This window comes from Nelusetta ayraudi, unplaced genomic scaffold (genome assembly GCF_046127955.1).
Source record: "Nelusetta ayraudi isolate G7.1 ecotype Tasmania unplaced genomic scaffold, CSIRO-AGI_Nayr_v1 ptg000029l, whole genome shotgun sequence".
In the NCBI taxonomy this organism is placed as follows: Eukaryota; Metazoa; Chordata; class Actinopteri; order Tetraodontiformes; family Monacanthidae; genus Nelusetta; species Nelusetta ayraudi.
The window spans coordinates 2,035,261-2,061,969 of NW_027466079.1; the positions used below are offsets into that span (position 1 = coordinate 2,035,261).

The 26,709-nt window shown below is 42.1% G+C and overlaps 1 long non-coding RNA gene across 1 annotated transcript in view; it reads right to left on the bottom strand.

Annotated features, from left to right (window-relative positions):
* Positions 1-3,584: 3,584 nt before the first annotated feature.
* The window catches only part of LOC142891214 (uncharacterized), a 125,325-nt gene continuing 102,200 nt past the window's right edge, over positions 3,585-26,709 (bottom strand). The window contains exon 3 of the long non-coding RNA XR_012927206.1: positions 3,585-4,752. This is a non-coding gene — a long non-coding RNA (uncharacterized LOC142891214). The remainder of the gene's footprint in view (positions 4,753-26,709) is intronic.

A 26,709-nucleotide genomic window follows, 5' to 3' on the forward strand; every position in this document is an offset into this window, starting at 1 on the left:
ATTTGACAGGCAGCCAATGCAAGGAAGCTAAAATTGGAGTAATATGCTGCCTCCTTCTAGTTCCGGTTAACAATCGTGCCGCGGAGTTTTGGATTAACTGTAATGTCCTAAGGGATGAATTTGGGCATCCTGCTAGTACCGAGTTACAGTAATCTAGCCTAGACGTAACAAAAGCATGGATTATTTTTTCCGCATCTTTGAAGGACAAAAAACTTCGAATTTTGGCAATGTTTCTTAAGTGGAAGAAAGCTGACCTCCCTACATTCTGTATATGAGAATTAAAGGTCAGGTCCTGATCAAAAGTGACTCCTAGGTTCCGCACGGTAGAACTGGGTGTAGTACCAAATAGACCACTTTGTCCATCAAAAACTCTGTCCCTACTCTCTCGCGATCCAAATATAATGACCTCAGTTTTGTCGGAATTAAGCAACAGGAAATTCTGTGTCATCCAAGTTCTGACATCACGAAGACAAGATTCCAATTTGGCCAACTGATGAGCCTCGTTTGCCTTAAAAGAAAAGTACAACTGTGTGTCATCTGCGTAAGAATGGAAACTGATGCTATGCTTTCCATTCTTACGCATGTGATGATGCCATTCTTCTCCATGGATCGTATGGCTTCAGTGACTTTGTGTTTGAGCGGAATGGGAATTCGTCGTGGCACCTGATGCACAGGCCTAATGTCGGGGTCCACCTCGAGGTGTAGTTCACCAGGAAGACAGCCAAGGCCTTCAAACACGTTGTTGTATTTTGAGATGATGTCCTCTGTGGTGGTTGTGAAATGCATATCTGTCCCTGTTGTGCTGCGTGAGACCGCTGTAGATGACATATCTGTGTGGTGTATGAAATAGCAAGTTGAGTCTTTTGCATGTTTTTGCAGAAAGCAGAGGCATTTGTGACGTGTGCATAACTTGAAACTTCAGGTCGTGTGTTTGTCCATCATGGTCAGCTTTGAGGTGACACAACCCAGCTAGTTTCACTTGTGACCCATCATACAGTTTAATGGTGGCTTTGCTGGCTGGTATGTCTGGATTACCATCTTGTGTGATGAGCTGGAGATCTCTGAAGCTTATGGCGTTGGTTGTGGCTCCTGTGTCCAATTGACATGATTGTATGGCTAGGGTCATATGATACTGGTTCAGTCATGTACGGTGTTACTTTGAGGTTGACAAGCCATTTCTCGTTTCCCTGTTCCATAGCGTTTATGTTTGATAGGAACCACACCTCTTCCATTTCTTCTTCCTCCTCTACTCTGTCTTCTCCAAGAAAGTTCACCCGTGTCTTGCGCTGGGCTTGTTTGCACACTCTTGCAGTGGCAAGTGGTTTTTCTTTCCACAGGCTTTGCAGATGACGCCAAATGCAGGGCATTTCATTCTGTCATGCACTGCTCCACAGTAACGACAGAGGTTATTATTTGGGCGTTTATCTTTGTTTGCATGTCCCATATGCTCTTTGTAATTATGCTGAGGTGCAAATGAGGGGCGCATCTCTGAGCGTTTGTCATGTGCAAAGTGTACATTCTCCTGTTCCACACCAGTTATTATCTTATTTTGAATTTGTGCTAGTTCGCTGACTCTAAACATGTCTATTGCTTTGGCAAGTGTGAGTTCTGATTCACGTAACATGAGTGCTTGTGCTTAGCTTTAGCTCGTCCTCAATTACCGAGTCAGGGATGTGTGTTAAATGTAGTACTATGTTAGCGCTTGAGGCGAGACTTAGCCAGCTTGAGGAACGACTTCGCTCCTTCGAGCATAGTAGTCCTGTAGCTAGTAGGGTTAGCTTAGCTGGAGCGGAGCGTTCATTCGCTAGCGTAGCGTCGGAGTCTCTAGGTCCCACTAGTTCCCCTCCCTTCGCGGCTCCCGAGCAGCCGGGAAAGGTCGGTTGGGTGACTGTCAGGAGGAAGCGTAGCCTTAACAAGCCTGCCGGGCACCACCACCATTCTCAGCACCAGGCCCCCTCCGTCCATGTCTCGAATAAGTTTGCTCCACTCAGCAGCACGCCGACTGAGATTGACACTCTGGTGATCGGTTCGTCTATAGTGAGGCATGTTAACCTAGGACAGCCATCGGCCACAGTGAAGTGCATCCCCGGGGCCAGGGCGGGCGATATTGAAGGGCATTTAAAGTTAATGGCTAAGAATAAACGGAGATTTAGGCGGATTGTAATTCACTGTGGTTTCAATGATGCACGCCTGAAATCGTCCGAGGTCACTAAGTTAAACATAGCTTCGGTGTGCGCATTTGCTCAGACCATGTCGGACGAAGTAGTTTTCTCTGGCCCCTTGCCAAATGTTAGGAATGATGAGATGTTTAGCCGCATGTCATCTTTTCACCGTTGGCTGTCAGGGTGGTGTCCCAATAACTCGGTGGGCTTTGTAGATAACTGGAAGCCTTTCTGGGGCAAGCCTGGTCTTGTTAGGAGGGATGGCATTCATCCCACCCGGGAAGGTGCAGCTCTCTTATCTAGCAATATAGTTAAAATTTTAGCTTCCACTCACTGACGCTCCAGGGTGGAGACCAGGCAACAGAGTTGTAGTCCTATACGCTACTCGGGGCTTCTCTCACTGCCGTCCCCAGCCGTTAGTAAGTCCCCGAAGCCCTGCCAGTCTTTTCCAATAGAAGTTGTGTCGGTCCCTCGCACCTCCAAACCTCTTATACTGTGCAAATCTCCAATAGATCATAGTAACCTAGTTCGAATAGATTGTAGAAATAAGGGGGCTCCAGGGGCTCCCACAAACAAAATGGTGAAATGTGGCCTTCTTAACATTAGGTCTCTACATTCCAAGGCAGTTTTAGTTAATGATTTGATTAGTGAACATAGTGTTGATATTTTCGGCCTCACAGAGACATGGCTACGTCAAGATGAATATTTTAGTCTTAATGAAGCCACTCCTCCTAGTCATATTAATACTCATAAGGCTCGTGATAGTGGTCGAGGAGGTGGCGTTGCAGCTATTTATAATTCCAATTTGTTAGTCAATCTCAAGGCTCATTCTATTTATAGTTCATTTGAGAGTTTAGCGATGTCTATTTCGTTGTCACCTGATAGGCAGGCAGATTCCGTTGAATTCATTGTTGTCTACCGTCCCCCCGGTCCATATTCTTCTTTCTTAGATGAATTTTCAGAGTTTTTGTCTACTTTAGCATTGACTAAAGACAAGATCATAGTGATTGGAGATTTTAATATTCATGTCGACATTGAGAGTGACAGTCTGAGTTCTCATTTCAAATCTATCCTCGACTCCTTAGGCTTCCTTCAAGTTGTGAATGTACCCACTCATAAGCATAGTCATACTTTGGATCTTGTGCTCACTTTTGGACTTGGTGTAGAGCAGCTGACAATCTTTCCCCGAAACAACGTTTTGTCTGACCACTTTCTGATCACTTTCGGCTTTATTGTAGCGGATCACATTCCCCAAGCAAGGTCTATAATGAGTAGAAACATTTCGGACTCTGTTGTTGCTGAATTTAAGGAGAGGCTTCCTGATCTGCTTGATGCCCTTGTACCTCTTGACATGCTTCCGGCCTCTCCCCCCACCCACTTGACTGATCTTGATCTGGACTCCTTGACAGATCGCTTTTCTTGTATTCTGAAATCAACATTGGATGATCTTGCCCCTTATAAGGTAAGTATGAAAAGGCAGGATCGATCAGCCCCTTGGTTTACTTCCTCTACTCGCAAATTAAAACAAAATTTGCGAAGGCTTGAGAGAACTTGGCGTTCGTCAAAAACAGCTTCATCCTTCAAGACTTGGCAGGATTGCTTTAGGTCCTATAAAAAGGCCCTGCGTATCAGTAGAACTTCCTACTTTTCTGCTCTTATTGACTCTAACAAGAACAACCCAAAGTTTTTATTTAGTACAGTTGCTAAGCTGACGAGGAGCCATCAGTGTGTTGAGCCATGCGTCCCTACTGGCCTGTCAAGCAACGATTTCCTGAACTTCTTCCAGCAAAAAGTAGAAGGTATCAGAACTGAGATTGGGAATTCCTCGTCTTCTTTGTCTTCTTTGTCTTCCACAGGTCACATGGCAGATCTTTCTCAACATGGCAACCCCAGTGTGTATTTCGGGAGTTTTCAGCAAGTTGGACTCTCGGAACTTGATTCTCTTGTCTCCTCTGCTAAGTCGACCACCAGTCTTCTGGACCCAATTCCAACCAGGCTTCTCAAGGAGGTTTCCCCATTGCTTCATTGTGTCATTCTTAGAATTATTAATCACTCTCTATCAACAGGTTTTGTCCCTCATGCTTTCAAGGTGGCTGTAATCAAGCCTCTGATCAAAAAACCCAATTTGGACTCGAGTGTGCTTTCAAATTATAGGCCAATCTCGAACCTTCCGTTTCTCTCCAAGATCTTAGAAAAAGTTGTTGCTAGGCAGCTTGTGGACTTCTTGAACGACAACAATCTACTTGAGGCTTTTCAGTCTGGCTTCAGAGTTGGTCACAGCACTGAAACTGCATTGCTTAAGGTAAGTAATGACCTCTTGTGTGCATCTGACAAAGGTCTTCTCTCTGTTCTGGTCCTCCTAGATCTCAGTGCAGCATTTGATACAGTTGACCACAGCATTCTTCTTAGGAGATTAGAAGATACTATCGGCATCAAGGATCGCGCCTTGGACTGGTTTGGATCTTACTTGTCTGACCGTTTTCAGTTTGTTCATGTTCATAATCATTCGTCAGAACGTAGGAGGGTTAGTCATGGTGTCCCGCAAGGATCTGTACTTGGGCCACTCCTCTTCAACATCTACATGTCACCTCTTGGTGACATCATCAGAAAGCATAGCATCAGTTTCCATTCTTACGCAGATGACACACAGTTGTACTTTTCTTTTAAGGCAAACGAGGCTCATCAGTTGGCCAAATTGGAATCTTGTCTTCGTGATGTCAGAACTTGGATGACACAGAATTTCCTGTTGCTTAATTCCGACAAAACTGAGGTCATTATATTTGGATCGCGAGAGAGTAGGGACAGAGTTTTTGATGGACAAAGTGGTCTATTTGGTACTACACCCAGTTCTACCGTGCGGAACCTAGGAGTCACATTTGATCAGGACCTGACCTTTAATTCTCATATACAGAATGTAGGGAGGTCAGCTTTCTTCCACTTAAGAAACATTGCCAAAATTCGAAGTTTTTTGTCCTTCAAAGATGCGGAAAAAATAATCCATGCTTTTGTTACGTCTAGGCTAGATTACTGTAACTCGGTACTAGCAGGATGCCCAAATTCATCCCTTAGGACATTACAGTTAATCCAAAACTCCGCGGCACGATTGTTAACCGGAACTAGAAGGAGGCAGCATATTACTCCAATTTTAGCTTCCTTGCATTGGCTGCCTGTCAAATTTAGAATTGAATTTAAGATTCTAGTTTTAACTTACAAAGCTCTTCATTCTCAGGCTCCTTCTTATATTAGGGAACTCATTGAACTTTATCATCCTCCAAGAGCCCTTCGCTCTGAGGATTCAGGTCTTTTAGTTATCCCAAAAATTTCTAGAGTTAGATCAGGAGGTAGGTGTTTCAGTTTCCTGGCACCTCTATTTTGGAACCATCTTCCAGCCTCGGTGAGGGGGGCAGACACAGTTAGTTTATTTAGGAGTAGACTTAAGACTTTCCTTTTTCTTAAAGCTTATAGTTAGACTCCATCCACTGTCAGTTAAGCTGCTGTAGGCTTACGCCGTGGAGGGAGATCTTTCGCTCCCGTTACAGGGATCGTTGCTCTGTGCAGGCGGAACCTTTATCACTCTCCTCACCCAATCAATCTTTTACTCTATCCAATCTTTTACTCTATCCACTCTGTCCAAGCTCTCATTATGCTTTGTACAGTATGCTCGATATGCATGATACTGCCGCAGTCTCTGTGTCCCCGGCAGGTGATGACCACTGCGCCAGGAGCTGGATTGTGCTGTCCTGGGGGTCTTGCTGTCATCGCTTCATCCCACCGCCACGCTTAAGACCTGGACTAGTCCTATCGGCAGATTGTCCATCGAGCTAGGCTCTTGCCTTCCAAAGCATGGACACTTACACTCCACATGGACAGCAGCCTTGAATTAGTTCCTATTCTTTGTGTTTATATCCGTTTTGCCTGGTTGGTGTATCTGTTTTTCACTCTGTCCTGTCTGCCACCCTGGCTCACTCTGCTCCTTTCTCTCTTTCTCTGTCTCTCCTCTATCTTTCTACTTCACCCCAACTACTCATAGGCAGATGATCGCCCTCTGGAGTCTGGTTCTGCCCTAGGTTTCTTCCCACAGGGGAGTTTTTCCCAGCCACTGTCGCATCTTGCTTGCTCCGGGGGCCCGGTTGGTTCTCTCTGATTGTATAAAGCGCTTTGAGACGCCTTTGGCTGTGATTTAGCGCTGTACAAATAAAAGTTTATTATTATTATTATTACTTGCATTTTTAGTCACAAGCACTAATCTGTCACGGATCAATTCATCTCGCAGGGGACCAAATTCACATTTGTCTGCTAGCTTTCTCAGGTTTGCAACATATTACTCTGTTGACTCATGTTGACTCTGCTGTGCAGTGTTAAATACGTAGCACTCGTAGATTACATTTCTGGAAGGTTCAAAGTGTTTTTGTAGTGCATCCAGATTCTTCTGTGGATTGTCTCTGTCCTCCGCTGACATGTGAAGATGTCTTTGTATTATGTGACATTCTTTGCCCATTACTGTAAGCAGGGTGGCTACTCTTACTTTTGCTTCTTTTTTGTCCAGTTCCGTTGTTATCGCATAGTTTTCCCATTGTGCTCTAAAGAATGTCCAGTTGTTATATACGTCGCCCTTCATGTCCATTGCGTCTGGTACAGGAATCGAAAAAGCCATGGTTCGTCAGGTATTAGCTTAGCAGTTTAGCTCCATTGAAAAAACGTCCAGCCTTTATAGCGCCTTGTTGTTCTGTCTTCAGCTGCGGCGTTAAGTTTCCGCTTCTGACACCATGTTTCGTTCTTTCTTTTATACAGTCAGGCAATCTTTGTAGATACGCTACTTTTATTGTATGGCCGCTAGTTATAACCATAGATATATACAGAAGGCTAGATGTCTCACGGCGCAGAATCCAACGTCCGCACTGGCCGCCATCTTTCCACAGTCAGGCAGTCACGGTCTGATGTAGTGAATGTGAGGGAACGTGAGTGACCTGAACAAACATTAACACTCTGATCTCGCTGAAAACTTGACGGCTTTGCACACGGTTTGCTTTCTTACAAACGTTCATAACGTAGCAATAATTCTGGATGGTTGAACATGTTGAGAGTGCTGCTTTCTATTAGAAAAAAAACACAATGGTGCTATGGCAGCCTATTTGCACAAGTTAATACGACTGAGACCACTAAGATTTTCATTTCTTAAGTTAAGTTTAGCCAACAGCTATTTCAGGACAAACTAGTATTTTGTTCACATACAATATTTGTGGTGTCGGTTGTAGTTAATCGCTGAGGTGCGTTTCCTATAACGTTGCTGCTGCATGAACGCAGTCTCATCAGTTCATGCAGCAGAGACACGGTGATCAATGAACTAGAGCTGCTGATATCTCATCCCCCACCTGTTTGATTCAGAGTCGAACGGTGACAACCTGAGATTACAGGCCGTCTTTTTTCTTGTTGTGATAAAAGGGATTAGGATTGGTAGGTGTAAATAAAACAAGCAATTTGACATATGGAGAGACAGAATAGCTTTTTTTCTATATCATTTAACTTAATTCGCAAATGATTTACAATTGGATTGCTTTGCTACAGCATCATGCATTATGGTTTCTACAGGAAATCGGTGACTGAAAAAATGCCAAACTTCTGTGCCGCTTATGGTTGCAGCAATCGTAGCTGTCCACAAACAAAAGCTTGTAGGATCACATTTCATCTGTAAGATATTGTTGGAGCTGTTTGATTAATGTTACGATTTAGTGCTGGTTTGTTTAGTTTAGCGTTTAGCGTATATGTTTTTATTAAATATGGGTGTGTGCGTGTTTTTGCTATTTTCACATGAAAGCCGATGGTTATAAATCATTAATAAGTATGCAGTATCATAACTATGCTTATAACCTTTGTAACAAACCAAACCGCTCGAAATTCGGTTGAAAATAGAGCAATTTAGGGCTATTTAAAAGAACATGCACAATAAGAATACATAGTTATGAGTGAGAGGGGCGGAGCGAGGTGACTGTGGCAAGATGGCCGCCAGTGCGGACGTTCGATTCCATTGGCCAGCAGCGCGGATAAGACATCTCGCCTTCTGTATATATCTATGGTTAGAACAGTGCTCATCAGGTAAAACACCCGGAAGCCAACGTCATCAACTCGCACTAGATGTCTCTGCATATTGCATGGAACTTGGCTGCCATCTAGTGGTTAACTCTCGTAACACTGTCCATTATGAAACATTTCGTCATCTACTCAAATCTTACAATAAAACTGTCAAACAGGCAAGAATAACCCATTTCTCCAACCTCATCACAAACAATAGCAAAAACCCTTGATTTCTTTTCTCTACCTTCAATCTTTTAACCAATACAAATTTTAATCAGGACGTACAGACACCAACAGATGCCCTCTGTGAGGATTTTGCAGACCACTTTGTAAATAAAATTGATGTCATTAGGTCCAGTATTTTAATTAATCAAAATCAATTTTTCTACACATCTGGACAACCACTTTTATCTGAGGAAACACTGGAGAGTTTTGCTCTAGTTGATGCAAGGACACTTGGTCGAGTTTTCTCCCAAGTAAAGCCCACAGCCTGCCTTTTAGACCCAATTCCCACGTCACTCTTAAAGTCACTTTATGGGTTCTTTGAGGAGCAGATTTTATATATTGTCAATTGCTCTCTTCAGACGGGTGTTTTCCCTGCTGCCTCTAGAACGGCGGTGGTGAGGCCCCTTTTGAAGAGGAGCAACTTGGATCCAAACATTTTTAATAACTACCGACCTGTATCCAACTTACCATTTTTAAGTAAGATTTTAGAAAAACTGTTTTTTAACCAAGTAAATTACTTTTTAAATACAAACAATATTTTAGAGAATTATCAATCTGGTTTTAGAAAGAACCACAGTCCTGAGACAGCCCTTTTAAAGATCGTCAATGATTTCAGGTGTAACGCAGACTCTCAGAAGCTGACAGTCTTGGTGCTACTGGATCAAAGCGCTGCTTTTGATACAGTAGATCACCATATTTTATTAAATAGACTCAGAAACCTGGTGGGCCTGTCAGGTACTGTTTTTAACTGGTTTCGTTCTTATCTCACAGATCGATGTTTCTTTGTAAGTATGGATACGTGCTCCTCCAGAATGCATGAAATTAGATGTGGGGTGCCCCAAGGGTCAATTTTAGGTCCGGTTCTTTTTAATCTGTACATGCTTCCCTTGGGGGACGTCGTAAGGAAACACGGCATCAGCTTCCACAGCTATGCTGATGATACACAAATGTACATTGCCGTGTCTCCTGATGACACAGCGCCAATTGATGCCCTTTTAAACTGTATTTTAGATATCAAATCATGGATGGCAGAGAATTTCCTACAGCTTAACCAGGACAAAACTGAGGTTTTAGTTATTGGTCCTGAAGGCCGGAGAGAGGAACTTTTACCAAAACGTTGGGATTTTAAACCCTCGCAATTTGTAAAGAATCTGGGCGTTGTTTTTGATTCTGAGCTCACCTTTGTTCCACATATAAAAAATATTACAAAGATAGGTTTTTATCATCTAAAGAAAATAGCCAGAATCCGCCCGTTCCTCTCTCAGGCCAACACGGAGGTGCTAATGCATGCTTTTATTTCTTGTAGACTAGATTATTGCAATGCCCTGCTCTCTGGTCTTCCCAAAAAGAGTGTTTACAGTCTACAAATACTACAAAACTCAGTCGCACGTGTGCTGATTAGGACCAGAGGAAGGGAACACATTACACCGCTTTTAAAGTCACTGCTTTGGCTCCCCGTCCGCTTCAGGATTGATTTTAAGGTTCTCTTATTAGTTTTTAAATGTCTCAACGGTCTTGGCCCATCTTATCTAACTGACCTGCTTTCATCATATCCTAGGTCTTCTGGCACTGGCCTGTTAACTGTTCCCCGAGTCAAAAAAAAACCCATGGTGAGGCTGTTTTCAGCCATTACGGCCCTACTCGGTGGAACAGCCTGCCAGAGAGCCTCAGGACCGCAGAGACTGTTGATATTTTTAAGGGGAGGCTCAAGATGTACCTTTTTAACCTGCCGTTTAACTGACTTCTTTTACTCTTCTCTCTCTTACTCCACTAATTTTATGCCGTTTTACTATTTTTATGCCTTTTATTACCTTCAATTGATTTTTATACTTTTATAATGGTTACCCATTTTTATGCCACTGTTTCACACTTTATTCTTATGTATTTGGTTTATTTCTCATTATGATTATTCTCCCTTTTATACTTTTAGTGCCAGTGTTTCCTCATGGGGGGCCCTTCACGGTGGGAGCTACGCCTGGTCTGCCCATAGGGGCGCTGCAGGCCATGGTGCCCCCTTGTGTGGACGGCTCCCCATAGTGGCCTTTCCTCAACAGATTCTTCAGTGCCAAGCCGTGTTATCTAATGTCTGTGTGAATATGGGGGTGGGCGTTTGTCTGTGTGCGTTGGTGGGGAGGGGTGGGTCCGTATGGGGTGGGGGGAGGGGCAGTGGAGCTTTTTATTTTTTCTCATTGTTATTATTATGATTGTTGTTCTTCTTATCATTATTATTACCTTTCTTTGTTTTGTTTTGTTTTATTTTGTTAAGCACTGTGGGTTGCACATGTTGTGTATGAGCAGTGCTATATAAATAAAGTTTATTGTTATTATTATTATTATAGAAACATGAAGACACATCAAAGAGTAACATGAGGTTGTTGTTGTGACACTGGACGGTAGAGAGTCTGAATCCCCGTCCCAGGCGCAAATCCTCATGGAGGCTTCTGAGGAGGTCAAAGATGGCCAATCCGTCAATCCCAGCTCCATAACGGGGGTCTATGGAAGGAAGCCGCGAGCATTGCGCACTGATCCAGGATAGCTTTCACCTGGCTTGATGGATCCGTGTCTTCTCATCCTGGATGGCTTTTAGTGCGACCTATGAAGCCTGGACACACGTGTTGTGGATTGGTTGAACGCTGAAGGCTTAGTGACTCATCTTGGATGACGCAATCCTACTTTGGTGCAAGGGGGCCCAGACAGCAACATCATCAAGAGCCAGTAATGGACTCCACAGTGCAGCACTCATTCGCTCGCCCTCCCTCTCCCATTTTATTCTGTAGTGTCAGATTCTGAAGTCGATTTCACTTTGATTTTCAGAGTGATGACACCCTGGAAAAACTCATCCATCATTATAAACTCTCCATCATTTATTCTCTATTCAGGTTGGAGTATTGCAGGTTGTCAAAGCTCGGCTGTGATTGGCTGCTCTCAGCTCTGAAGTCCAACCCCTCCCACCTCAGAGAGCTGCACCTGAGTTGGAACCAGCTGCAGGATTCATCAGTGAAGGAGCTGAGTGCTTTTCTGCAGAGTCCAGACTGTAAACTGTAAACTCTGAGGTCAGTACTGGTTTGGAACCAGTGGATGAGGGTTTCAGCACCAAACACAGTTCATCACACATGTTGAATAAACGTTGAACTGAAGGTTGATTCATCTCAAAATGACATCCAGAATATGAAAACTTCATTCTGTTCATGTTTGAAGTAAAAAAAAAAAAAAAGAAAAGAAAAAGGAAAAGGAAAAACAGGTCATCAGTGGTCATGTGACCAAACATCATTTGAACACACATTAGTTTTGGACTGAGGATTTAATTTCAAGGTGACATTTTCTGTAGTGTCAGATTCTGAAGTCGACGTTTCATTTTGATTTTCAGAGTGATGACACCCTGGAAAAACGCTCCATCATTATAAACTCTCCATCATTTATTCTCTATTCAGGTTGATTGACTGCAGTTTGTCAGAGCTCAGCTGTGATTGGCTGCTCTCAGCTCTGAAGTCCAACCCCTCCCACCTCAGAGAGCTGGACCTGAATATGAACCCCCTGAAGGAGTCATCAGTGAAGGAGCCACTGATGGATCTTGTCTACAGCAGTGACCATCAACTGCAGAGTGTGAGGTCAGTACTGGTTTGGAACCATTGGATGATGGTTCCAGCACCAAAGCCAGTTGATCCCACAGCAGAGGTCCAGTGTTCCCAGTCACAGTGTGAGAGGAGGATGGTGACGTCCAGCTGCTCCTCATTCATCCAACATCTGCTGCCAAACTGCTTCTTCTCTCAGTTCACCACTCAATTATTGATCAGTTCATCTTCATCAGGCCTCAGTATCAGTCCAACACTCCATGGTCACATGACCTTCTGATGTTCCACACTTGACATGTGACTGAGAGTCTGCTTCTTCTCACCAGTCACTCCATCATCTTCATCAACAGTCAACGTCTCTGTGAAGATGCGTTCAAGGACCGTGAGTCCTGACTCCTGCTGTCTCTTCTTATCTTTGCAGGTGGTGGTGAGGATGAGGAGAGTGAAGAGGAGAGCGCCATCTACTGGTGGCTGACAGAACTACAACCAGTGGAGCCAAACAGCAAGCTGCACGCACCAACACTGTGTGGGTGTGTCACGACCTTTGACCCCAGTGCAGCCTGGTGGCTGGCGGACTGCTTCTCCCTACAAGCTGCTGTGGTTACTGGGAGAGACGTCCCAGAAGCCACTGGTGGAGCTGAATCCTCAGTGGAAGAAGCAGGACTTGGAGCAGCTGCTCAGTGAAGGCAGCAGCAACACAACCACTGCTTCTGCTCTCATCATCCACGGCTGGAACATCTCAGCATGAAGGTTCCACACATCAGCAACACACTGCTCTGCTCTCACTTCAGACTTCTATAACATCTTCATTTTGGAGGTGAAAAATACTTTTCAAGAGACTTTATTTCTGCTTCATGATCTTAAATGAGGAAATCATGTGGAAAAGATAAAGTGATTCACAACACCTGTGATGGGAACTCAAATCATAATTGAATTATAAGTAAGACAAAAGAAGTTTCCCTCAAAATAATTCATGGTTTTGATGCTTGCCAGAAGTTTGTGTGGAGATTTCAGAAGGACGTCAATGAATCAGAAGGAAACCAGATCATTTATTTTATGTGATTATGTTATATCATCCTAACTTTGTTACAAGCTCAAACATTATATTTCAATTATTCAATATTCTGACAATAAAAGCCATCACAACCTGTGTGACCTTGACCTCAACTGACGTTTCATTTCTGCTGCTTTAACACTTTGATTATATATCTCCTGAAGTCCTGCCATGGGGATTCTCCATATCTGAATAACTTGTGTACTCAAACCTTCTGTAGGCCATACCCACTTCTCCACTAGGTCTCAACATAAACCACATGAATCAATGAAAATAAATCTCACTTTTACAAACAAATCCAATTCAGTTCAAATATAATTTAAATAAAATAAATGATACATTATAATTAATCACCAACAGATAAATCAATGCTGGATATGAGGTGGTTTGCCCTCTCTGGGTCGGTGGGGAGGCCCTGCCTCAGAGGGAGGAGTTCCAGCATCTCGGGGTCTTGTTTGGGACGCCTCCCTGGGGAGGTGTTCCAGGCATGTCCCACCAGGAGGAGACCCTGCTGGAGGGACCAGGTCTCTGGGCTGGACTGGGAAGCCTTGGGGTCCCACTGGAGGAGCTGGAGGAGGTGACTGGGTCCAGGGAAGTCTGGGGGTCTCTGCTGAGGCTGCTGCCCCCGAGACCTGACTCCAGATACGGCAGTAGAAGATGGATGGATGGATGGATGGATGGATGGATGGATGGATGGATGGATGCCAGGTGATAGAACATTTCATAAAAACAGACTCTGCATTATAACTTCTATTACACTCTAAATAACTCACTCCAATATAACTGCACTCGTCCTTCTCTCACATTACATTGGATCACAATGACCAAACAACACAACAAAGACAATGATCCAACTGTACTGCCACTTCCAGACTCAGTGTAGGTCTGTAGGCCTCTTGGACCTTCATGTGAACCACTGCGTGTTGACTGGAGGTGAAACATGGCTGACTGCTGTCCTCCTACCTGGACAATGCAATCTCACTTTCAATCTCACAGCCACTAAAAAAACTGATTGTGATTGAGAGGTCCTCAGCAGCCAATCACTGTTGGGAGTCCAGCCTTCAAACACTCCTCCTGAATCCACAGTCACATCTGTGAGCATCTGGAACTTTGGCCCTGATCCTCCACACCACACAACTTGGGATGACAGCGCCACCTACCTGGATCCTTTCAGCAGCCAGTCCATGCTCTGACCCGTTTCCACTGTGGCCTGTTGTGTCATCTGGACCGGAGTCTGGATCATCAGTGTCCAGGTTCATGGAATCTGTCAGAGTGCCGCCGTCCTGTGATGTAATGATAGAGAATCACTCTATTTATACTAATGTGCAGAACCACTAGAGTGTCATTTCTTCACTGCTGTCAGCAACAAGCATTTGGTGTCACACTGGTGTACAACACTTATGGGCTAATTAATAAGAAATGACATATTTATGAATCACCCGCAATGCCCAGATTGTTGCTGCTTATCTGCTGATATGAGCCGTCAACTGTTGCAATATAGAACCACGGGCAGGAAATTACAATTAGTGTAGAGCGTATTATAATTTAAAAGTTTACTAACGGTAGTTCTTTAAAGAATTTAGCAGGGATGAAACAGGCTAACGTGACGACGTCACTTGTAAAACGGTAGGAGCTCAACCTGCTGTCACGGTGAAAACTCCGTGTTACGTCCCGTCTCGGGGGACCGAGACGCAACATGTGGGACACCTTCCCCCACTCCCAAGCCTCATTAATTTCTCACGGCAGTTGGCGGTTTTCAACAAAAACATTTATGAATCAGTAAATGAAAGAAACAAAACAACTTAACCGGTGGGCAGCAAAGGCTTCAGGGTGGGCCCAGGCCAAAATAATAAACCAAACTCCAACTAGCTCGCCTTAAGAACTAACTAAAGAAAGAAAGAGAAGCCAAATATAGAAAGGCTAACCTCCCTACATACTTAATAAACAGGAGAAAAGAGGGGACAAAGAAAATGGCAGCCCACCCCTACGGCTGCATGCTCTAACACCATTTCAGAAGTGACTAACTGTGGACTTGGGAGCGGAGGAGGGATGACCGTCAGGCTGGCTCGACTGCTCCTCCTTCTCAGCCATGGCGCGTCCAATCAGCAGCCAACATCCAGGACCGCACCTGCAAGGCATCATCCACTCTCTCACACACACACAGACAGAAACATAGAGGCACCTAGACCCACCCGTGGGTCATAACACCCCCTCCCTTAAGAACCAAACCCTATTAACATACCGACAAACAAAACTAAACAAGAAAACCCTCAGTTCCCCCGAAATAAGAATTTCGCAGCTAGTCCACATGTACACGTGATAATGCATCTGCCAACACAATATCAAGATCCCTAGATAGTAAGTTTGATAGATGGATAGAAATAGATAAGTTAGTTAAAGTTACACACACTATATATATATATATATATATATATATATATATATATATATATATATATATATATATATATACATTATATTTTTATTTTATTATTAACCTCTTTCAATGAACTCCAAAACATACATGGTCAAAATTCATATTATTATTATGTTGTTGTTTTTTTTAAATGCTCATACAAAACAAGAACATTATTTCCAGCAGCAAGCTTCTGTTACGACTGCCGCAACGATTGGTGGAGTGACCCAGCACGTGAATTCTACGATGAGCTTCCTCCTACGGAAGTACCATAGGAGAACACGGATTAAATAGTATGACTTGTCCACCAGAAGGCTGTATTATGGTGTACGTAATATAAAACTTTGGCTTAGTTCTGCTTGTATTGCATTGTATTGGTTGGTGTTCCTGAAGTTTCATTTTTCGTCCCTTTTTATTTTTTACATCCATGTTTGTGATGAAATAGTACTGTGAATCGCTAGCTCGCATTGCATGCTGGGAAACAGCGTCACTCAAGGAAGTTTTGGCTTCGCTGACACGGTCCTGAAGGGAAGTGGGTTTTAGTGCACTGGAACGGGATGAATGTGTTTAATCAAGCAGTACAAACCTGATTAATTGTCTTAATACTTCACTTCGAATGGCCATATTGTTTAGGATTAGAATTAGATGACAACTTCTTCACAATATTTGCAAATATTCAATTTGACCAGCAGGTGTCAGTAGAAGACGGAATTTCATGTTGACTTTTTCCTAATGGAAGTGCTCTCTTGACGTTGGATTTTTCTCATAATTATTTGAAGTGTAGGCCTGTATCTGCACACAATTTGGAATTCGTCCCAGCGCCCTGAGCTGTAAATTTGGACGGTGTAAAATGAAAATGGCCAGCTGCAGCAGAAAAGTGGACCCATATGTGTATATATGTGTATAATATATTTATCTGCAATTTATATTTTAACGGTTTATATAGACCCCTCAGGCTCCATTCAAAATGGGGGTTATTATATATATATATATATATATATATATATATATATATATATATATACATATATATATATATATATGTATATATATATATATATATATATATATATATATATATATATATATATATATATATATATATATATATATATATATACATACATATATATACATACATATATATAATAACCCCCATTTTGAATGGAGCCTGAGGGGTCTATATAAACCGTTAAAATATAAATTGCAGATATATATATTATATATATATGTATATGTATGTATATATATATATGTGTATATATATATATATATATGTATATGTATATATATATACATATACATATACATATATATATGTATATGTATATATATACACATATATATATATACATACATATACATATATATATAATATATATATCTGCAATTCATATTTTAACGGTTTATATAGACCCCTCAGGCTCCATTCAAAATGGGGGTTATTGTAGGAGAGTTGCAGTCAACTGAGATTTGGAGAGAGTTTGGATTACTAGATTTTGGATAGTGTTTATAGTTTGGAGTGTTAGAGACTAGATAGCGTTTAGTTTGGAGATAGTTTTGAGAGCTTAGGGAGAGAGTGAGGAGAGGAGAGGTGATAGGATGGAGCCCCCTGTCCTGTACATCAATGTCCATGTTACACAAGCATCTATGCCAGGGGTGCCCATTACGTCCATCGCGATCTACTGGTCAATTGCGAAGGGAGTTTGGGTGATCGCATGGAGAGAGAGAGGGAGAGAGAGAGTGAGTGTGTGTGTGTGTGTGTGTGAGAGAGAGAGAGAGAGAGAGAGAGAGAGAGAGAGAGAGAGAGAGAGAGAGAGAGAGAGAGAGATCCGCGTCAATTACAGCAGGTAGAATCGTTCAGGCAGGATTAGAAAACACGGTGGATCTGGTTGATTTTGGTCATAATGTACGATGTGCTGGATTTTGTTCTTATATGTGCTGTGCTTTACAGTGAAACGTAAATGTGACGGATCGGCTTCGGCACTATTCAGATCAAATAAAGACCAGACAGGGACAGGAAAAAGAGTTTCGCTGTTGTTTTACACGCAAAACTACCGGGGTTGTCGCGTGAGCTTGCAATCCTGGCGTAAACTGATGGAGATGCCTTGCTCGGAAAATGCGCTTCAAAGTGCGCACGCACTGCAGACGCGCCGGAGATCCTGGGAGATGCTGCTGGCAAAACGTCACACACACACACACACACACACACACACACACACACACACCAATTATCCCTAACCTATGCGCTGGAAAACACAAGACTATACAGCAAAACATCTTAACGTAAACACACTTTTATTGATAAAATCAAACATAGGCAGATATAACCTAAACAATTTTAAACCATGAGTTTTCTGTGCAATGATGAGCATAAATGCACATGGGAACATGTTGACCCATTTAATCCTTTCTTTCTTTATCATTGGACTACAAATATATTTCTGAATGACTTTTCCTGTTTTATAGGAGGTGGATCTTTTTGACTTGCTCATTTTAAAAGTAGCTTGCATGTTGAAAAAGTGTGAGCACCCCTGATCTATGCCCTTTTCCAAGTCCCACAATCACTTTCACTGTCATCTGCCTGATTACACCCATGCCATTTTCAGAAAAAAATTGCACAAACAGAATACATTCAAAAAAATGTATCATACACATAGTTATCAAGTCAAGTTATTAATTTATTGTCATTGTTGAACAAAGTTAACAACAAAATTTGTTTGGAGCATCCCCATAACCACTGGCATCAGTACCGATAAAATAATCATAAATAAGTGAGAAAAAAAAACAAAACAAAAAATATAATTTATGTACAGAAATTATTTGGTCATTCATTTTTTGCAATTCATAGTCATTCCCAACAGACATAACAGACACAAAAATTCAATGCATCGCACGTGGTTCAGACACAGCTTGCCTGTGATTGTACATTTGGCCAGTAGGTGGTTTCGTGTGCACATGAAGCTTCGAGAAATGAACCGTTTCTCGAACCAGTTGGCTCAAGTGGTTCAAGCCTCATGAGGCTTCACCTCACCATCACTACAGTCACTGCATCCTGAATCAGTCACACTCAACGTCGCACACCACCTCTGCTTTGTTCTGGACTGTGGAATGGGCAATATTAATTTAATCTAATTACATTCTGTTTTATTACTTTATGTCTATTTTAATGCTCTTTATTGGTGCTGAATGGAAGTGTGGTTGTTGTTTTATGAGCTAATGGATAGACAAGTGGCCTATAACATAAGACGCTTAAATGAAGTGAATAGGATATGTCCACAATGTCAAGAAAGGAAGCAGGGTGTCTTTAAAATCAATAACATTTGAATAAGTATTAAAAGTTGAGTTGATGTTATACTTGTATTGACATTATGAGTAATTTATACAACTTTTCCCAGGAACTTTTCCCAATGATGAGGTTGAGGGCCCATCATCTGCAATTCAGCATTCTGCAGGTAGTCAACACCAAAACAAGCGTATTCTGTCATAATCCTGTTTGTAAATAATACACATAAACTGTGTACTTGTAATATAAGTTAAACTTTGGTAACTTGAATATAATTCTCACAAAGGGATTTTTCATGTGTATGCACTTTGTACCTGTTATGAATTTAAAAAAAAAACATTCATAACTAAACTCAGTTGTTGGTTTCCATCTCTATAAGTTAACAAAGATACATAGATACCTATGAAACACTTGTTTATCTTGCTGAAACTAATACTAGGTTACTAGTACTAGATACACCAGTATACTCTCCCGGAGCACAGATCAACCCACTCAAACAAACAAAAAGCATTTTACTCAGTCAGATAAGATTACTAAATGCTGGATGATACACTGTTTTGTGCATTATTTGGGTAAATAAAATAGTTCTATTATTCATACCTCCGCCTACCATTTATTATTACCTAAGGCATAGAGCATTTAAAAAAAACAAAACAAATGTCATTCCGGTGTGCCACCCATCTGTGCCCCGAGCTTGCCCCCCCAAGAAAAAAATTCTAGGACCGCCCCTGTTTCCAACACTGTGGATGCTCGGTTGTTTATTGCAGCAGACAGATAAACAATTAAACGGCTAAAGCCATCTATTCCACCGTGAATGACAAATCTCCAGCTTTTGGTAAAAAAGGGAGAGAAGATGGAAAGAGAAATCTAAAATATATAAGGCATCAGATAGCTAATTGAAAAAGGTTCATGCACAGCTTATTTGACACAAAAAAGGTATGGTACAAAGATGAAAAGATTTGGAGTGGGTAGAAAATCTCAATGTTTCATTTGTTCAAGTATTTAAAAACAGTTTTGAAAAATACCGTATTAATTTGTGGTTTCCATCTATGTGCCACATTACATTTGGTGCAGGAACAGAATACTGCCTCCGTCTTAGTGTGCGATTGGCCAAGGCTCGCACTTCAGTCCCAATTGGGTCCACTCTTCTTAAGGAATCACGTACTCTTTGAACTACAACAACAGCAACAAAAAAAAAGAAAGACAAACTACATAAAATATTAAAGGCACAAATCCGTGTTAACACAGATAATGCTGACAAAAGGTATGATTTCATTTATTAAATACCCCCCCTTTCTTTTTTTAAATATACCGCCATTCTTTTTTTAATCATCCATGTAAGCACTTTTAGCTACATTTTGTACGGAAAGCGTTATACAAATAAAGCTAATTATATTTGTTTGTTTCGGTTAAACTTACTTTGCACTCGTACATCCCCTGGCATGAAGGAATGCTCTCATCATTCTGTACCCTGTGTTTGGGTGACTGAGTTGGATTTCTGCAATGACGGCATCCAGCTCTTCATCACAAAGCGCTGAATACATGTCCGACATTCTAAACAAACAAAGAATAATTCCTGAAATTTTACTTGGCAAGAGCCAAAACATATATAATAATAATAATAATAATAATAATAATAATAATAATAATAATAATAATAAACTTTTATTTGTACAGCGCTAAATCACAACCAAAGGCGTCTCAAAGCGCTTTATACAATCGTATAATATATGATATATGATATATTATATTATATATTATATACTGATATATGATTAAAAGCGTCCATTTTCACTGCAACCATTTTGACGTGTATTTGTTGTATCATTAGTGTTATTAGGTACAAGTGTTGCTACGTTCATTGCAAGGTTAACAACGTCATTTGCGTCAATAGATATGGAAAACAACTACACTTAAGTTTAAAAGAAATGTGCACGATTTGTAAATGGCAATTTCTTAATATTATTATTATTATTATTATTATTATTATTATTATTATTATTATTGTTATTATTATTATTATTATTATTATTATTATTATTATTATTATTATTATTATTATTATTATTATTGTTAGTGTTCTGTTAAGGTGAAACAACAAAGAAGCCTTTAAGTCTAAATTGTTTAATAAATAGGTTAAGAGCAGTTGGTGTAAGTATGAAAGTCATTTCATTTATTTGTTGCATTAAGAGAAGCATTTATAGAGCGTCGTTGCCACCTACTGGCATCTTTCGGTAGTATTTCTGTTGTAATTTTGAAGCGAACTTTATACCGGAAGTAAGACACGGGAAACACACTGCCAGCGTTTTCTGATGAGCACCCGTTCCTGTAAACCAGTGTTTGTGTGCCGCGAGATATTGTCAGGTGTGCCGTGGGAAATGATCCCATTTGTGTGCATGTGCAGTCTAGCGCCTGGCAGAGTAATCATGTAGTACTCTTCCATACCAGTAGGTGGCAGCAGCAGGTAGCTAATTGCCTTGCGCTTGGAGACAAGCGAATTAGTGACGCATGGATGCAGCGACAGGTGTGTGGATTGTGGATAGCGGGACGACGGTTGAAAGTGATGGATAAGTTTTTGAAGAGGAAAAATTCTGACTCTGAACTGGACCATGGACAAAATCCGGACCCAGATGAAGGCCCTAGTATGAGTGGAGGCAAAGACGGTGACGTCGAGCAAAGTTTCTGGCGTGAGGCAATACAATGAAAGCTATCTTTCATTTGGATTTACTTTTACCGGAGATGCAACGGCACCGACTCCGTTGTGCTTGGTATGTGGTGAAAAGCTCTCCAACAGTGCTATGGTCCCAAGTAAGCTTAAACGTCATCTCCAAACGAAACAGCCCTCAGTTCAAAAGAAAAATGTGGAGTATTTTGTTCGCCTGCGTGAACACACGGAGAAACAGGCAACTTTCATGAGAAAAACCGCAAAAGTAAACGAGAGAGCCCTTAAAGCTAGCTACCACGTCGCTGAACTAGGGTTGCCACCTACCAGAGTTACAAATCCGGGACCTCTGGGGGGGGTGTCTCAAGTCTGTCATGGGGGGGGGGGGGGGGGGGTCACCGAAATATACGGGACACAAAGTGAAGTGCGTCCTGTATCAGTTCATTACGGGACAGGTTTTTTAGTTGCCAAGTACGGGACAATCGCGTATTTTACGGGAGTAGACCACAGGCAGAAATCAAATGAGGTTTTGTCATTTTCCCTTAAAAAACGGGACAAATTGTGTCCCGGGAGAGATTTTATTTTTCCCGGGACAGGTGGTGAAAAAAGAGAACAATTCTGGGAAAAACGGGACGGGTGGCAACACTACGATGAACTTGTGGCTAAATCAAAAAAGTCCCACACTGTGGCAGAGCAATTAATACTTCCCGCCTGCAAAGCCATTGTAAATGAGACGCTCGGACCCGAAGCGGCTAAAGAAATAGCCAAAGTCCCTCTCTCAGATAACACAATCTCCAGACGTATTAATGAGATGTCTGCAGACATCGAAAGTGTGGTTTTGGAGAAGATCCCTATCAGTAAGAAATTTGCCTTGCAACTTGATGAGTCTACTGATATAAGTGTTGTTGCAGATTCTAAAGTCGACATTTCACTTTGATTTTCAGAGTGATGACACCCTGGAAAAACTCTCCATCATTATAAACTCTCCATCATTTATGCTCTATTCAGGTTGGAGTATTGCAGGTTGTCAAAGCTCAGCTGTGATTGGCTGCTCTCAGCTCTGAAGTCCAACCCCTCCCACCTCAGACACCTGGACCTGGATGGGAACCAGCTGCAGGATTCAGGAGTGAAGCCACTAATGGATCTTGTCCACAGCAGAGACTATCAACTGGAGAGTGTGATGTCAGTACTGGTTTGGAACCATTGGATGATGGTTCCAGCACCAAAGCCAGTTGATCCCACAGCAGAGGTCCAGTGTTCCCAGTCACAGTGTGAGAGGAGGATGGTGACGTCCAGCTGCTCCTCATTCATCCAACATCTGCTGCCAAACTGCTTCTTCTCTCAGTTCACCACCCAATTATTGATCAGTTCATCTTCATCAGGCCTCAGTATCAGTCCAACACTCCATGGTCACATGACCTTCACATGTTCCACACTAGACATGTGACTGAGAGTCTGCTTCTTCTCACCAGTCACTCCACCATCTCCATCAACAGTCAGCGTCTCTGTGATGATGCGTTCAAGGACCCTGAGTCCTGACTCCTGCTGTCTCTTCTTCTCTCTACAGGTGGAGGTGAGGGAGGATGAGGAGGAGACTGAAGAGGAGCGCTCCATCTAGTGGTGGCTGACAGAACTACAACAAGTGGAGCCAAACAGCAAGCTGTGTGTCACGACTAGTGATGGTGAGGTGAAGCCTCATGAGGCATTGAACCACTTGAGCCAACTGGTTCGAAGCTTCATGTGCACACGAAACCACCTACTGGCCAAATGTACAATCACAGGCAAGCTGTGTCTGAACCACGTGTGATGCATTGAATTTTTGTGTCTGTTATGTCTGTTGGGAATGACTATGAATTGCAAAAAATGAATGACCAAATAATTTCTGTACATAAATTATATATATATATTTTTTTGTTTTGTTTTTCTCGCTTATTTATGATTATTTTTATGGGTACTGATGCCAGTGGTTATGGGGATGCTCCAAACAAATGTTGTTGTTAACTTTGTTCAACAATGACAATAAATAAATAACTTGACTTGATAACTATGTGTATGATACATTTTTTGAATGTATTCTGTTTGTGCATTTTTTTTCTGAAAATGGCATGGGTGTAATCAGGCAGATGACAGTGAAAGTGATTGTGGGACTTGGAAAAGGGCATAGATCAGGGGTGCTCACACTTTTTCAACATGCAAGCTACTTTTAAAATGAGCAAGTCAAAAAGATCCACCTCCTATAAAACAGGAAAAGTCATTCAGAAATATATTTGTAGTCCAATGATAAAGAAAGAAAGGATTAAATGGGTCAACATGTTCCCATGTGCATTTATTTTATCAATAAAAGTGTGTTTAAGTTAAGATGTTTTGCTGTATATTTTTGTGTTTTCCAGCGCATAGGTTAGGGATAATTGGTGTGCGTGTGTGTGTGACGCAGACGTTTTGCCAGCAGCATCTCCCAGGATCTCCGGCGCGTCTGCAGTGCGTGCGCACTTTGAAGCGCATTTTCCGAGCGAGGCGTCTCCATCAGTTTACGCCAGGATTGCAAGCTCACGCGACAACCCCGGTAGTTTTGCGTGTAAAACAACAGCGAAACTCTTTTTCCTGTCCCTGTCTGGTCTTTATTTGATCTGAATGGTGCCGAAGCCGATACGTCACATTTACGTTTCACTGTAAAGCACAGCACATATCGGCCATATATATATATATATATATATATATATGGGTCCACTTTTCTGCTGCAGCTGGCCATTTTCCTTTTACTCCATCCGTCAAGAGAGCACTTCCATTAGGAAATAGTCAACATGAAATTTCGTCTTCTACTGACACCTGCTGGTCAAATTGAATATTTGCAAATATTGTGAAGTGTCATCTAATTCTAATCCTAAACAATATGGCCATTCGAAGTGAAGTATTAAGACAATTAATCAGGTTTGTACTGCTTGATTAAACACAGTCATCCCGTTCCAGTGCACTAAAACCCACTTCCCTCCAGGACCGTGTCAGCGAAGCCAAAACTTCCTTGAGTGACGCTGTTTCCCAGCATGCAATGCGAACTAGCGATTCACAGTACTATTTCATCACAAACATGGATGTAAAAAATAAAAAGGGACGAAAAATGAAACTTCAGGAACACCAACCAATACAATGCAATACAAGCAGAACTGGGCCAAAGTTTTATATTACGTACACCATAATACAGCCTTCTGGTGGACAAGCCATACTATTTAATCCGTGTCCTCCTATGGTACTTCCGTGGGAGGAAGCTCATCGTAGAGGTCACGTGCTGTGTGCTCGTCACTCCACCACACCAATCACGGTTGAGTGAGTTAGTCAACGGAGAATTCGTAACAGGAGAAGCTTCCTGGAAATAATGCGCTACAAGTGGATGTGACCCTCACTGAACCCAATTCAGACGACTCTCCCTCCACTTTTTTTTGTTTTGTATGAGCATTAAAAAAACAAAACAACAATAATAATATGGATTTTGACCATGTATGTTTTGGAGTTCATTGAAAAAGGTTAATAAAAAAAAGGGGGTGGGCTGCCATTTTCTTTGTCCCCTCTTTTCTCCTGTTTATTAAGTATGTAGGGAGGTTAGCCTTTCTGTATTTGGCTTCTCTTTCTTTCTTTAGTTAGTTCTTAAGGTGAGCAAGTTGGAGTTTGGTTTATTATTTTGGCCTGGGCCCACCCTGAAGCCTTTGCTGCCCACCGGTTAAGTTGTTTTGTTTATTTCATTTACTGATTCATAAATGTTTTTTGTTGAAACTGCCAACTGCTGTGAGAAATTAATGAGACTTGGGAGTGGGGGAAGGTGTCCCACACGTTGCGTCTCGGTCCCCCTAGACGGGACGTAACACAGAGTTTTCGCCGTGACAGCAGGTTGAGCTCCTACCGTGTTACAGGTGACGTCGTCACGTTAGCCTGTTCCATCCCTGCTAAATTCTTTAAAGAACTACCGTTAGTAAACTTTTAAATTATAATACACTCTACACTAATTGTAATTTCCTGCCCGTGGTTCTATATTGCAACAGTTGACGGCTCATATCAGCAGATAAGCAGCAACAATCTGGGCATTGCGGGTGATTCATAAATATGTAATTTCTTATTAATTAGCCCATAAGTGTTGTACAACAGTGTGACACCAAATGCTTGTTGCTGACAGCAGTGAAGAAATGAGACTCTAGTGGTTCTGCACATTAGTATAAATAGAGTGATTCTCTATCATTACATCACAGGACGGCGGCACTCTGACAGATTCCATGAACCTGGACACTGATGATCCAGACTCCGGTCCAGATGACACAACAGGCCACAGTGGAAACGGATCAGAGCATGGACTGGCTGCTGAAAGGATCCAGGTAGGTGGCGCTGTCATCCCAAGGTGTGTGGTGTGGAGGATCAGGGCCAAAGTTCCAGATGCTCACAGATGTGACTGTGGATTCAGGAGGAGTGTTTGAAGGCTGGACTCCCAACAGTGATTGGCTGCTGAGGACCTCTCAATCACAATCAGGTTTTTTAGTGGCTGTGAGATTGAAAGTGAGATTGCATTGTCCAGGTAGGAGGACAGCAGTCAGTCATGTTTCACCTCCAGTCAACACGCAGTGGTTCACATGAAGGTCCAAGAGGCCTACAGACCTACACTGAGTCTGGACGTGGCAGTACAGTTGGATCATTGTCTTTGTTGTGTTGTTTGGTCATTGTGATCCAATGTAATGTGAGAGAAGGACGAGTGCAGTTATATTGGAGTTAGTTATTTAGAGTGGAATAGAAGTTATAATGCAGAGTCTGTTTTTATGAAATGTTCTATCACCTGGCATCCATCCATCCATCCATCTTCTACTGCTGTATCTGGAGTCAGGTCTCGGGGGCAGCAGCCTCAGCAGAGACCCCCAGACTTCCCTGGACCCAGTCACCTCCTCCAGCTCCTCCAGTGGGACCCCAAGGCTTCCCAGTCCAGCCCAGAGACCTGGTCCCTCCAGCAGGGTCTCCTCCTGGTGGGACATGCCTGGAACACCTCCCCAGGGAGGCGTCCCAAACAAGACCCCGAGATGCTGGAACTCCTCCCCCTGAGGCAGGGCCTCCCCACCGACCCAGAGAGGGCAAACCACCTCATATCTTTCATTGATTTATCTGTTGGTGAATAATTATAATGTATCATTTATTTTATTTAAATTATATTTGAACTGAATTGGATTTGTTTGTAAAAGTGAGATTTATTTTCATTGATTCATGTGGTTTATGTTGAGACCGAGTGGAGAAG